General features: G+C 38.2%; 1 protein-coding gene across 4 annotated transcripts in view; it reads left to right on the top strand.

Annotated features, from left to right (window-relative positions):
• Nucleotides 1–443: 443 nt before the first annotated feature.
• The window catches only part of LOC134533900 (ATP-binding cassette sub-family G member 8), a 102,518-nt gene continuing 90,966 nt past the window's right edge, over nt 444–11,995 (top strand). For 2 of the 4 annotated variants that reach the window (XM_063371682.1, XM_063371683.1), the window contains exon 1: nt 444–827. The gene's annotated coding sequence lies outside the window, so the exon portion shown is untranslated. Of the gene's footprint in view, nt 828–11,172; nt 11,516–11,995 lie in introns of those variants that run through there. The other 2 variants (XM_063371684.1, XM_063371685.1) reach the window with 1 other exon arrangement.

Here is an 11,995-nt window from a genome sequence, read left to right as displayed (position 1 = left end):
AATGATATTGCCAATAAATAAATAAGATTTTGGTTTTAATTTCTAGTGCAGAGGTATCTTCGGTCCGTGATAGACATACTTCTGAGAGTCTTGGGACAAAGTATGCTGCAACTACCATATAAATAAATTAAATGGTGCACTTATTCTTAATCTAGTTTAAATCAGAATTTCACTTTTACGGACGTTAACACATCTATTTTCTATTTCGTATTGCCAAACCAGCCTAAGTTTGGTTTTGTTTACATAGTTTACGAAAATTAATTGTTTTTACTTCGATGGATGAAAGTGCTAACCGAACGCCTGGGGAACCCAGGGTTATGTTTCTTGCCTCGCTCAGCCACGTACTGCGTTGAAGCTTTAGTTCTTTTCAAGATGTTGGCGTTGGTAGCACTGACATCATTCCAACGGCAGAGTTCATACGGAAAAAACGTGAATCAGTGGTTGTCAGTGGAGCCGAACATTTCAAACGGGGTATGTTGACAGAAAACTAGCGGCTATTCTTGTTTATGAAACAATTTAGAAAGTGTGTGTACGTAAACGTAACTAATAAACTCGCCGTTGTTGTAACACACAGTGGTGGTGTGAAATGAAAGAGAGTGTTGTGTACAACAATGACACTAGTTGAACGTGGTGCGTGTTATTATCGGTGTGTGGCGTGAAGTTACCAGCAACTCTGGCGTTTAACTTTCGGAGTGTCGTGCTAGAAATGTGCGCATTGGGTTTATTTTCCTTGCTTCAGCGAGAAAATGTGGCGAGATCGACGTGTAAATAACTTTCATCTTTATGTATTTTTGGTCTGTTCTTTCGGCTTCAGTCATCTGGTGCAGGTGAGAATCATAACCAGCTCAGCACAGTATCTGGGAAGGGGGGTGAGGAGGGCAGCCCCTTCCGAGCCCGTTTTTTTTTTTTTTTTTTCCTGCAGAGTACTTATGTTTATGTTTACTTACATACTTAAAATCATGTTCAAACTTTTCTTTCATGAGAAGTTGTATGAAACTATTAAAGTTCAGTATTTGAGACTATGAATTTGTAAACATTCTAAGCCTATCTGTGACTTATTTAATGTCATGTTTTGCAACTGCATCCTTTCATTTTAAAATAGTCTCTCTCCCCCTCCCCCCCTCCCCGAGAAAAAATCAGAAAAGTCTTTCTTTAAAGCCACCGCTTTAACCAGCTTAGGTTTTTGACTAAGCTTTATATTGCATGTTGTTTCTGTATGAAAAATATGATACAGTAACTTCAATAACACTTATTTACATCACATTTATACCAAATTATTGAGTCTTTCTGTATATTAATTGGAGTGGATGGACGCAAACCACTGAGGATACTGCTTTCATACTATTTTTTTTTGGAAATGTCCATATAAATTCTCAACTTGTGTTTGTCATCAGTTGTAGAATTTATTTTAGACCTGATACCTACATACATTTACAAAACTGTAGCCCAAAAAAATGACACCACCTAATAAAAAAATGGAACAAGGTATACTCGAACATAAAATACGATCAGTTCCATGCTCTCATTGATTGAAGCCCGCTGCGGATTAAGAAGCTTTTTTTTTTGGGGGGGGGGGGGGGGGGGGGGGGTTGGGTTCAGCAACTAATATATTCCATAATTTTTTTTCTCCCATCAAAACGTCATCCTACTATAAGTTTTGTTCAGAAAAGGCGAATTTTCAGCCCCCTCAGATTTATCATTCTCTCCCTTCTACCTTAATCTTGGATCCGTCATTGAGCCCATCGTTGTTTGGACCAAAGGAGGCTTTCTAAAATAAGCTTGCAAACTCCCGGCAACAAATCCACTCTTTCTTAGTAAGTTCATATGTACTAACATCTAACAGAGTGATTTCTTCGTCTATAATTTGGCAAGTCTTGATTTCTCATTCTCGTTATACATATATTTAAATTACAAACAGATCACACATTTTATTAATTTTACGTGGGCCTACTATTTACTAATTGTACACGTATTTTATTTTTTTTTACGAATGGCAAAATAAATGTAAAGGAAACTGTAGTAGTCGTGTATAAACATTTATTTCAAATCAAACTAAAGTAAGCGAGGAAAACGATTTTGTAAGGTAAACTCGCAATTAATTTAGGGGGAAAATGGGGGGGGGGGGGGGGGTTGAGAAGATTTTACAATACCGCTCCTTAAATAGTGCTGTCTGGCTAAACCAAACATTTGAGAATGACTTCTAGCATCATTCCTGACAACATCTGCACAAAATTCAACATATACTGTATTATAACCGAAAGAATATTAAATAAAATAAAACAATTTGCATGAATTCACAATTTTCAGATTAGATTAAATGCACATTGGGCATGCAATCAGTGGCGGATCCAGTAAGGTTGGGGGGGGGGGGGGGGGGGGGGAGGAAGCTTTGAATGGTGTAAGGGCCCCACCATCCCCCATTTCTCCTGTAAAGAAGCTTATGGATCTGCCTGTGGTAGGAATACGCACATGTGTGTTGTTTCCATGGTCATCTGATATGATCATAAAATCGCACCAGCTGAAAAGAGATTATCGTAAGTTAATAATATAATATTGTATTTAAGAAATGTATAAACTGTGGTATTTAATGCCGAAACTAAAAAGTTTTATGAACCAAAAATTCTTCATCTAAAGCTATCCAGTGAGCACTACGATTTGCTGGTGAACCTTTTGCTATGTCGCATGAAACGTTCGCGAAGCTTTATTTAAAGTATGGAGATGCGTGCATGCAGGTAAATTCGTAGTTAATTACTAGCTTGATCATATACTAACTTTTTATACCTGTAATGATATCTGTGGGCGAATTTTAACGCGAAAACTACCTACCTATCTAAAACTCGCTGATTAATAACTGAGTTATAAATTTTAATTGACAGGCATAAAATATTGCGTAACCTTAAAGAACTATGAACAGAGCCTATGCACGTGAATATACTTTTCTTCACAGCTGAGTGTTATACTCGTAGAACATGTGCCGTTTGGTTACCTATCCCACGGTTCACGGTAACGTCTGCCACGTTTCCCGCTTGAGAAACATGAGGGAATCACTCGCTTGAGAGGCGAGTTATTTTGCCACTCAACCAGGGGCTTACGCGGGAATCCCAAGTCCAAATATATATATATATATATATATATATATATATATATATATATAAAGTTCCCACCAACAAACAGAAAGAATGTGAAAGCAAACAGCGGGGTAAGTGGTACTATCCTCCTCCCCCCCCCCCCCTTTATTTTATTAAAATGAAATTCTGCTTACTCTCCTGCACTCAACCACCGCGGCCGCATCGTTTGACATGTATGAACCTTCGTAGTCTCTAGCGTAGATGGGTCAGAGCCGCAGCCAGGATTTTGTGAAGGAGGTCCAGTACAACACTAGTATGGGTTGGTTCCTCCGAGGACAAGGTTCTTGGTGTGGATTGTGTCCGCCATTTTGTATTCTGACGTCACGATGGCCATATGGAATGACCTTGGCCTTCAAAAATTGTCAAAAATTACTCAAAAATTCGCCAAAATTCACAAAAATTTTCAGTTTTTTTTAAACATTCCGCAAAAAAATCTAAAAAAAATTATTAAAATAAAAATACAACTTTTGAGGGGAAAATCCCGCAATTAATTTAAAATTTGGAATTCGAAAAACCTAAAAAAAAAAAAAGTTTGCCATAGAAAAAACCAAATGTCCTAATGGCGGCTTAAGAGTCCTAAAAACAAGTCGCCATAAGCCGCCGAGGTCATGTCCTTACACAGGATGTCATTGCTGCCCTTTTGAATTATGACATCATCGTGTAAACGTTGGCGTTCTAAAAGTCTACTGATCCTGTGAGATTTTAATGTGACGATAAATTTTCTTTTAAAATTCTATTATAAAGAAAAAAAAATACTCATAAAAAACTCCTTCACAGAAATTCTAGCTACGGCTCTGGCATTTGGAATGAACCGCTTGTGTAGAAGGGAGTCTCTCCGTGCCAAATTTCCGGTGCTCGATTCATTGGATGTGGTGACTGCATGCCGTGGCGGTGCGGGAACGCGCGTCCCTGTGGAGTGCGGCATTGTGTGCGCTGCGGCGACACACGGATGTGATCGGCAAACAAGTCCGCCGCCGCCACACACGCCTCTTGTTCGTCGGGCGCGTTGCTCGCTCCGCCCCATCGGGCCCGGCTGTGTGGCGCTCGCTGTGGCCTTGGGACGCGAGAGATGTAGCACTGCCGGGATGTTGCTACCTTTATTTTTAGCGAGGCTACTGTTAGCTAGGCTTTGTGAAATTTTGTGTTTTGTCATTTTTAGAGACCTGAAAAATTCGCGCATTCATTTCACGATAAGCTAGAATCCAAAAAGTTTGCATTTTTGCTGCTTCGGTGATTGGGCCACAGTATATCTGAAGGACTTTGGGCCAATGAAATGTAAACAAAATAAGTAGCGAATCACGAGCTTCCCAGTTAACAGGTGCTGCGAGTCAGTAACCAATGAGCAGATGCAATTCGCCCGAGTGTATAGAGGATCATGGAGTCCATCCTATAGGTCATTGAAATCGCGAATTTTTCCGGTCTCTAGTAATTTTATATCATTATAACAGTGCAAACGCTGGTTACGATCGAACACTTTATAAATTAGTAGGGCCAGGCATTGTTCGCGAAAAAAAAAATTAACGCTTATTAGACTGCAACAAGGTATACCCGCAGCAGCGGTTTCTTCCTTGCGATTGGCGGCCGTCTAAGAGAGAAGTGGTTGCCTTGTTTGACCGAACCACTCAGTAATACTCGTTTGCTTCCGCACTGATTTACTGTGATTGGTGTTGGAACAGTCGACATGTACCTGAAAGGAATTGATCAAAAAACGAAAACACAGACGATGCTACAGTTTTTTAACTTTCAGCTAGTCTCAAAATATTTTCGCGAACTATGCATGCTTCATCTATTAGTAGGGCCATTCAGATTTCGCGAAAATATTTTGAGACCAGCTGAAAGTTAAAACACTGTAGCATCGCCTGTGTTTCGTGATTGGGTGAGTTTCTTCCAGGTACATGTCGATTGTAACAACACCAATCACAGTAATTCAGTGCGGAAGCAAATGCGTCTTGAATAGCTCGGCCAAATAAGGCAACGACTTCTCTCGCAGACGGACGCCAATCACAAGGTAGAAACCGCTGGTGCGGGTATACCCATGGGCGTCGCAAGGATATATTTTTTGGGGGGGACTGTAATTGATTTAGTTGTTGAGGAATATCCATCCCCTGGAAAAAGAGCGGGGGGTCCGGGGGTCCTCCCCCGGGAAAATTTGGGGTTTGAAGGTGCAAAAAGGTGGTTTTTAGGCATTTTTCTTTCCTAAATATTCTAATTATAGTGGGCTGCAATATATAATTTATTTTTTATAAAAAATATTTTCAGAGAACAAATTTGTAAAAACACAGTGCTCACATTACCACAATTGGACTAAATGCACCATGCGCAACATATGGGTTATATCACAGAAATCATATTTTTAATATAACTACGAAACTAAATATATTATTGGAGGGGACGAAATTGAAGACTTTTATTATTGGGGGGGACTCGTCCCCCCCATCCCCCCCCCCCCCCCCCCGGTTGCGACGCCCATGGTATACCTTGTTGCAGTCTTATAGGTGTGCAGATCTTTTCGCGAAAGATACCTGCCCCCATCTATTAGTCATGTTTTTTTTTGTAAATATGACTGTGTACCTATGCGAGTCTAATGGAAAGGCCCGTATGCCTTATGTGTTAGCTTGATCACATCCTGAATAATATCGTTAAATATCTACTAGAAGATTATGATACAGTTAAATAGGCTACGGATGTAATAAAATTGCAAGTACCAAATAAGAAACTACAATGATGATTCGTATTTTTAAGAACTTCATATCTACTGCTAGGCTCTAATATAGTTATTCATTGCCTTCATAAAAAAAAGTATAAACGAAAACTTTTATAATGTGCTATCTGTTTTAAATGGAGTTTGTTCAAAAACTCGTATTATTTATATAAAACGCACGTTAAAAGTTACAGGTCTACTTATTGGCTTAGTAAAAAACTAACTTTCATCTTGCATGCAAATAATTCATAGAAATAAAATAAAAGTACTAGAGTAATATTAAAAATATGGTTGATAAAGTATAAATTCTATCAAATCAAACATTTAAAAATAAATACTCATTAGTCAATATTGAATTAAACAAGTTTAAAAGTAATTATACAATTTAGTAAAATAATCTAGATAAATAAATATGCAGAATGTTTAATATAATTTATTAATTTTAATTACTTATTAAATAATAATGTATTAATTTATAATGCAAATAATTATATGAGTGAACGTAACCTCACAAACACTCCCATAAAAACGGCCAGACTACTAAACCTTCCACAGACACTCCCTGTCAGGGACAGTGGAAGCTTTCAAGAAACCTGACATTGTTATACATTCGGTAACATAAAACCTGACTTACATAAATACACGAAAAAGTTAATAAACACAATTTTTATTACTAATATCCACAGTAAATGTTTTTTTTTAATTATATGGACCCATATTCAATATCAATCACTAAAGTAAATTATTTAAAAGCACATATATATTGTTCTTCATATGTACCTTTTTTTTAATCCCATCAACTTTTGTTGCATGCTGTGCGCGCATCGTAAAAATTCATTTTTTTTTTTTACTCACACGTATGATAAGTTTTTGTATTGTGATAAGTGGTTTTGCTGATTTCTTCCCTTGCCAAAATACCGACTTCAGATTAGACTGAATAATAGCTGAGTAAACCATTTAAATACTGTCTACAAATGCCTAGTAACTTACTACCGATATTAGTTCAACTAATTTATAGATGATTAATTGGATTTTGCTTGTAAGATAAGAAACATATTCGTCCCATTTTATAAAACTCACGCACGATACCTAAATATTTTACCTCCCGAACTCTTTCTGTGCCATTACATTGCCCTTATTTCATTACATTCATGGATTTTAAGTACATGTTTACTAGGCAGACCAACATTGTTTGCAGAGAATGTTATATATTCAGTTTTGTTATATTCAAAGAAATAAAATTATCTACCGCATGAACGCCACGCGTTCAAACACACACCACCTCACAATGAAGCATTGAAGTTGACAGACCGACTAATGCGATAAAATAATTAATAATAATAGGTTGAGGTTAGAATGCAAGTCGGCTGTGGTACGATAACCTAACCTCACTTTAATAACTAAATTTGAAAAAAGTTTATAAACACATTATCTTTCACTAATATTCACAATGAATAACTGTTTTTAATGACATGGACCAGTATTCAATATCAGTTACTAAAGTATAAGATTTAAAAGCACGTATAGATATTTTTTATTTGTATGTGCCTTTTTTTTTGTATGTAGACTTTTTTCATTCTGTAAATATTTCGTTTAATGGTGTGCGCGCATCGTAAAAATTTACTCTCATATTTTTTTAATGACGCTCCTAAAGAAGTAAAACTTAAAAAAAAAAGTTTACAACATTAACTCGGTATACCACGGTTGTTAATCAAGTTGTATTAAATTTGTTTGAAACTTAACTCTTGCAGTTTGCAAAAACATTTTCCCAGGTTAATCATTCAACAACTGAGTCACGAATGAACTTTGACTTTATAAGCCGCCACGCGACTCATTCTTTCGAAAGGAAAAAGCAAGAATCAAAATGGTTCAGATTAGCGGAAATGCTCATCAATGACGAATCCGTTCACAGAGTTATGAGTTAGAATCATGAATAAATTTTATTCATAACTATTTCATTTATTTATATATTAGAAATTTAACAATGGTATAGTTAAGAAGAACGTGAACAGTCTTTAGTGGCTTGTAATACCTTATAAAACGTGCTTTTTTGCCTGTCAGCTGAAGCATAATAACTAAGATGCCTCTGCGGCTTGGTCTGTACAACGATAGTGATTATACAAGGCGTGGACTCACAGTCAACGTGAAAGTTGTTACATCATGCCATTGGCGTGTTTATAAATGTAAGTTGCCGAATGTGGCGTGCGTGGATTTATAACAACTCCAAGCACGTAGCCTGTTTTCTTTTCTACAAGCCTACGTGCCGATCACGTAAGGACCATTACTTGCATTTCATTTTCTCTAGAAAAGTCTTAAAACGTCAAAGAAAAGAAAATTGTTTTATTCAAGGGGAATTATATTAAGTTATTTAGATTGCTGAGAAACTATCGAATATTTCAAGTGACGCGGAATCTCTTGACTAAATTCTATGTTTTCCATTAAGATCTATTTGAAAAATACGACTAGTACGATTAAATTTATGCGCCATTCTTTCTAAAGATCTTGACATAAAGCGGCTAGGCACAACTGCGTGACATGAATATGTTATTTTACCTTTTACGCATTTTGTATAGGCTGTTGACTGGAAAAAAAAACATGTTTTGTAATGACTGCAAAATATTTTGTCAATATACACCTTACAAAATGTTTCTGCGATGGTAAAAAATATGCATACATTTAGTAGGCTACCTAGTGCAAAATACTGTTGTTACGCGGCTATTGGTGGAATCTATCTTTTGTTTTGTTTTTGTAATCAATTGTAAATACTTTAACATTATACATGGGCGAAAACTGTTGGATTCTGGGGGAATTTGAGGGGGGGGGGAGGTGTTTATAACATTTATCATTCCCATCACAGTTATGATTTTGCAAGACGTAGCGGCCCCCCTCAAAGGGCTATTTGATTCCAGGAAGGGGCCCGGGACCCCTCCCCCCGGATTTACGATCACACACACACACACACACACACACATATATATATATATATATATATATATATATATACACACACACACACACATATAGCTTTCCGAGAGATCTTAACAAATTTATGTCCGCATAGTGCGCATTGAAAAATGTTAATAAACGGAACACAGCCCGGTTCTAGTCCGAAAGACGCAAGAGCGCCGCTCTTAGTCTGGTTGGGGTGGAACCCTCTGCGAGCACTAGCCACCGAGGACACTCGAACGACTCGGAGGCGTCGCGTCGCGTCGCACCGCTGGTCGCACTGCGCTCTCGCCTCTCTCGACGCCGCAACCGACGCGACGCGGTTGTCGCAACGGGAAGCAATCCGTGAGCCGCGCAGCCGCCGGCGCGGCAGGCGAGTTGGCCAACGCGCGGAGCCGCCGAGTAAACTTTAAACATCATACTTGACACACATCTGCGGCCCGGCCTGGTGTAACCAAGAGTCCTCGTCCGTCGCCGAGGGGCAGGCGACTCCTCGCTTCTCGAGCTTAGCACGTGCGGCCGAATAAACATCTTCATTGGTGTCACCTTACATTCACGAAGAACACTGGTTACAAATTATCCTGGGGCAGCTACATGCGCGCTGTTTTGTTTTCAAATTATTTCTTTTTTGTTGGTGGGAATGATAGAATTTGTTTTATTTGCATTATTTGAAAGAATTCCACGTTAAATTTCTTGTCCGAGTTTCGTATTAAAAGTTTATTTGCAACATGAAAAACATGAGAACACATGAGTTTTCTCGTTACCGAGGTTAGATGTTTATAAAATAAATTACTAGAGGCCTGCAAAATTGGCGTTATTATTTGAGGAGAGGCTAGAATAAATACTCCTATACAATTTAAACACCGTTAGTTCATTGGCCATTTAGACAGGTTATAAAGGCCAATAAACCAATAGCAAGACTACAAATTTCAGATTACCCAATATCATGCAATCCGTACGGAAGTTTAAACTGTGGCAGCAGCCAATGAACAGTTGGGGTTTATCCTGGCACTAGAAAACAAAGCGTAATTTTTAGGGTCTATACATTACGAACGGTAAAGATATTTCCCATGTATCCATGGTAACTATTATCTCCTATATTGTCTTCAGGAGAATTATTAATTAATATGAAAGTGGCCATATTTGTATAGGACATTTCTCATGCAGCATAGGTTATATAGGTTATATATAGGCAAAATTCGCGAATCCATTCGGTGATAGGCTAGAATTAAAACACATATACCTCTTAGATAATTTTGATATTCGCTTACTGTTCATCTGGACGAATCTCAACCAGTTATAAACCCTCAACCAAAGAAGGATCGAATCACAGACAAACCAGCTGAGACGACTTACAAGTCGGCAGCCAATGAACTTGCGTTATTTGCCCGAGTGTACAGGGGTATGTGCAGTCTATCCTGAAGGCCATCGAAACCGCGAATTTTGCAGGTCTCTAGTTATAGGTAATACTTCCATTACATATTTAGATTATAAGACAGCATTTTAGAGTTTCTTTTCAAACTCGTCAAACGGCGATCAACCGTCACCTCCGATGCATTTAGCATTACCACACGAGTAATTTTATTTCCATTAGTTTATTGTTTATTTCCATTAGTTTATTGAACGGTCACTGAATGTTATTTTTTAAATTTAAATTTACTTTTTTTGATGGTAAGTAAAACTTAGTGACACATATTTGACTTACTTTTATCGGCCTGATGTTACTAAGTTTTAAACACGCACTGTAAAAATTGTAGATGAAATGAAAAAGGGGGGGGGGGGGGAGGGAACAGTACATTAACTGAAACTGAATTGAAGCCACGACTGTGAAGGTTGTTGTTTTCCTCAACGTTGCAGCCATTTTCAAGCGCAGACAACAACTGTATATTGTGAAAAAGGTTGTATGTGTAACTAATCGTCCAACTTAATAAATGAAACATTTATCTAAACAACAGTTAGCCTACACATGGTCACTAGTCTTGAGTTTCCTTGCGTTGTAAGAATCCCTAGTTTTCTTACAGATCTGTTGATTGCTTTCCGGCAGTCTTAGTTTTAATTAAATATCTTATTTTTATGTTCCTCTAAAGGAATTTTCGTTGTGGTTGTACACATGGCACTTCTATAGCAACGTGTTATCGTCTTTTGCCTGGTCTAGATGTTTGAATAACAAGCGTATTAAAAATTATATTTTCATACGCCTACGTGATTCGAAAAAAACTGTAACCACGAAATAGTTTATTTTGCTTTTTTTTCTAGCTATTAAGTATTAAGGTCAAGTGATTGGCTGTAATTCATTCACGTTCAGCGCCTGTTTAGTTCGAATGTTAATGTATATTTAATAGGATTCTGTAGTGGATTTACAAGGCAGCAGTGCCAAGATTCAGTACCAGTAACAGTGATCTGTGTACACAACATTCCAAACTATAGTTAATAAGATGTTACGGTGTGTACAGCCGTGACATCTATGTATATGTATTTTCCTAACCCTGTGCTGTGCGAAAGGTGCAGATTGCTCGCCAAGTGTAAGTGTCACGCAGTGTAAGTCGTCCCAGGTATCAGCAGTTTGCTGGGGCGCAGCTACGAGAAGCAGACACACATCTGACGTTATCGCAGCTGACGGGTATGTAAGCCCGAGCTGTTGGCAGCCTCAGAATCACACACACGAGCGGCCAGAAGCGCTGCGACAAGACTACTAGCGACGAGGAACGAGCGAGCGGAAGCTCTGCCTGAGCGAGTGCCGGTAAGTCATGCTACTCGCTGGGTGAGTCGCTGAACGAGTGAGAACTCGTTACCACAGGATAGTCGGTAGCAGAGCGAGTGCTGCTGAGACGTCGGTAGTTGAGCGAGAGGGATACTCGCTGCCTGAAGACGGCTGCGGAGCGAGTAACAGACTCGTTGATAACCATGAAGAAGCGCGGCCTAGACTGATTGTTCAAGACTAAATATTTTAAATTGTTGTCTATCAGAGTTGAAACGAGTATTTTGCAAACTCGTATATTTTCCCAGAGATAGTAAATAATGGAGAGTAATAAGAATTTTAGAGCTCAGAGGATGCTTGTGAACTGTAAAATATTAAGTTTAATTGATGACTGTGACTACCCCTGCAAATTTGTAAGCTTGTTAGTTATTATCCCAACCAATCTGAAGAAGAAAAGTTGTGTGGTACTAACAAGCATTTATGTAACTATCTCTGTTTTAACAGCCTAAATGGGCTGTGGAA

This window comes from Bacillus rossius, chromosome 7 (assembly GCF_032445375.1).
Source record: "Bacillus rossius redtenbacheri isolate Brsri chromosome 7, Brsri_v3, whole genome shotgun sequence".
In the NCBI taxonomy this organism is placed as follows: domain Eukaryota; kingdom Metazoa; phylum Arthropoda; class Insecta; order Phasmatodea; family Bacillidae; genus Bacillus; species Bacillus rossius.
The sequence above is the reverse complement of the archived record's forward strand: the minus strand, read 5'-3'. Positions and strand labels throughout refer to the sequence as shown.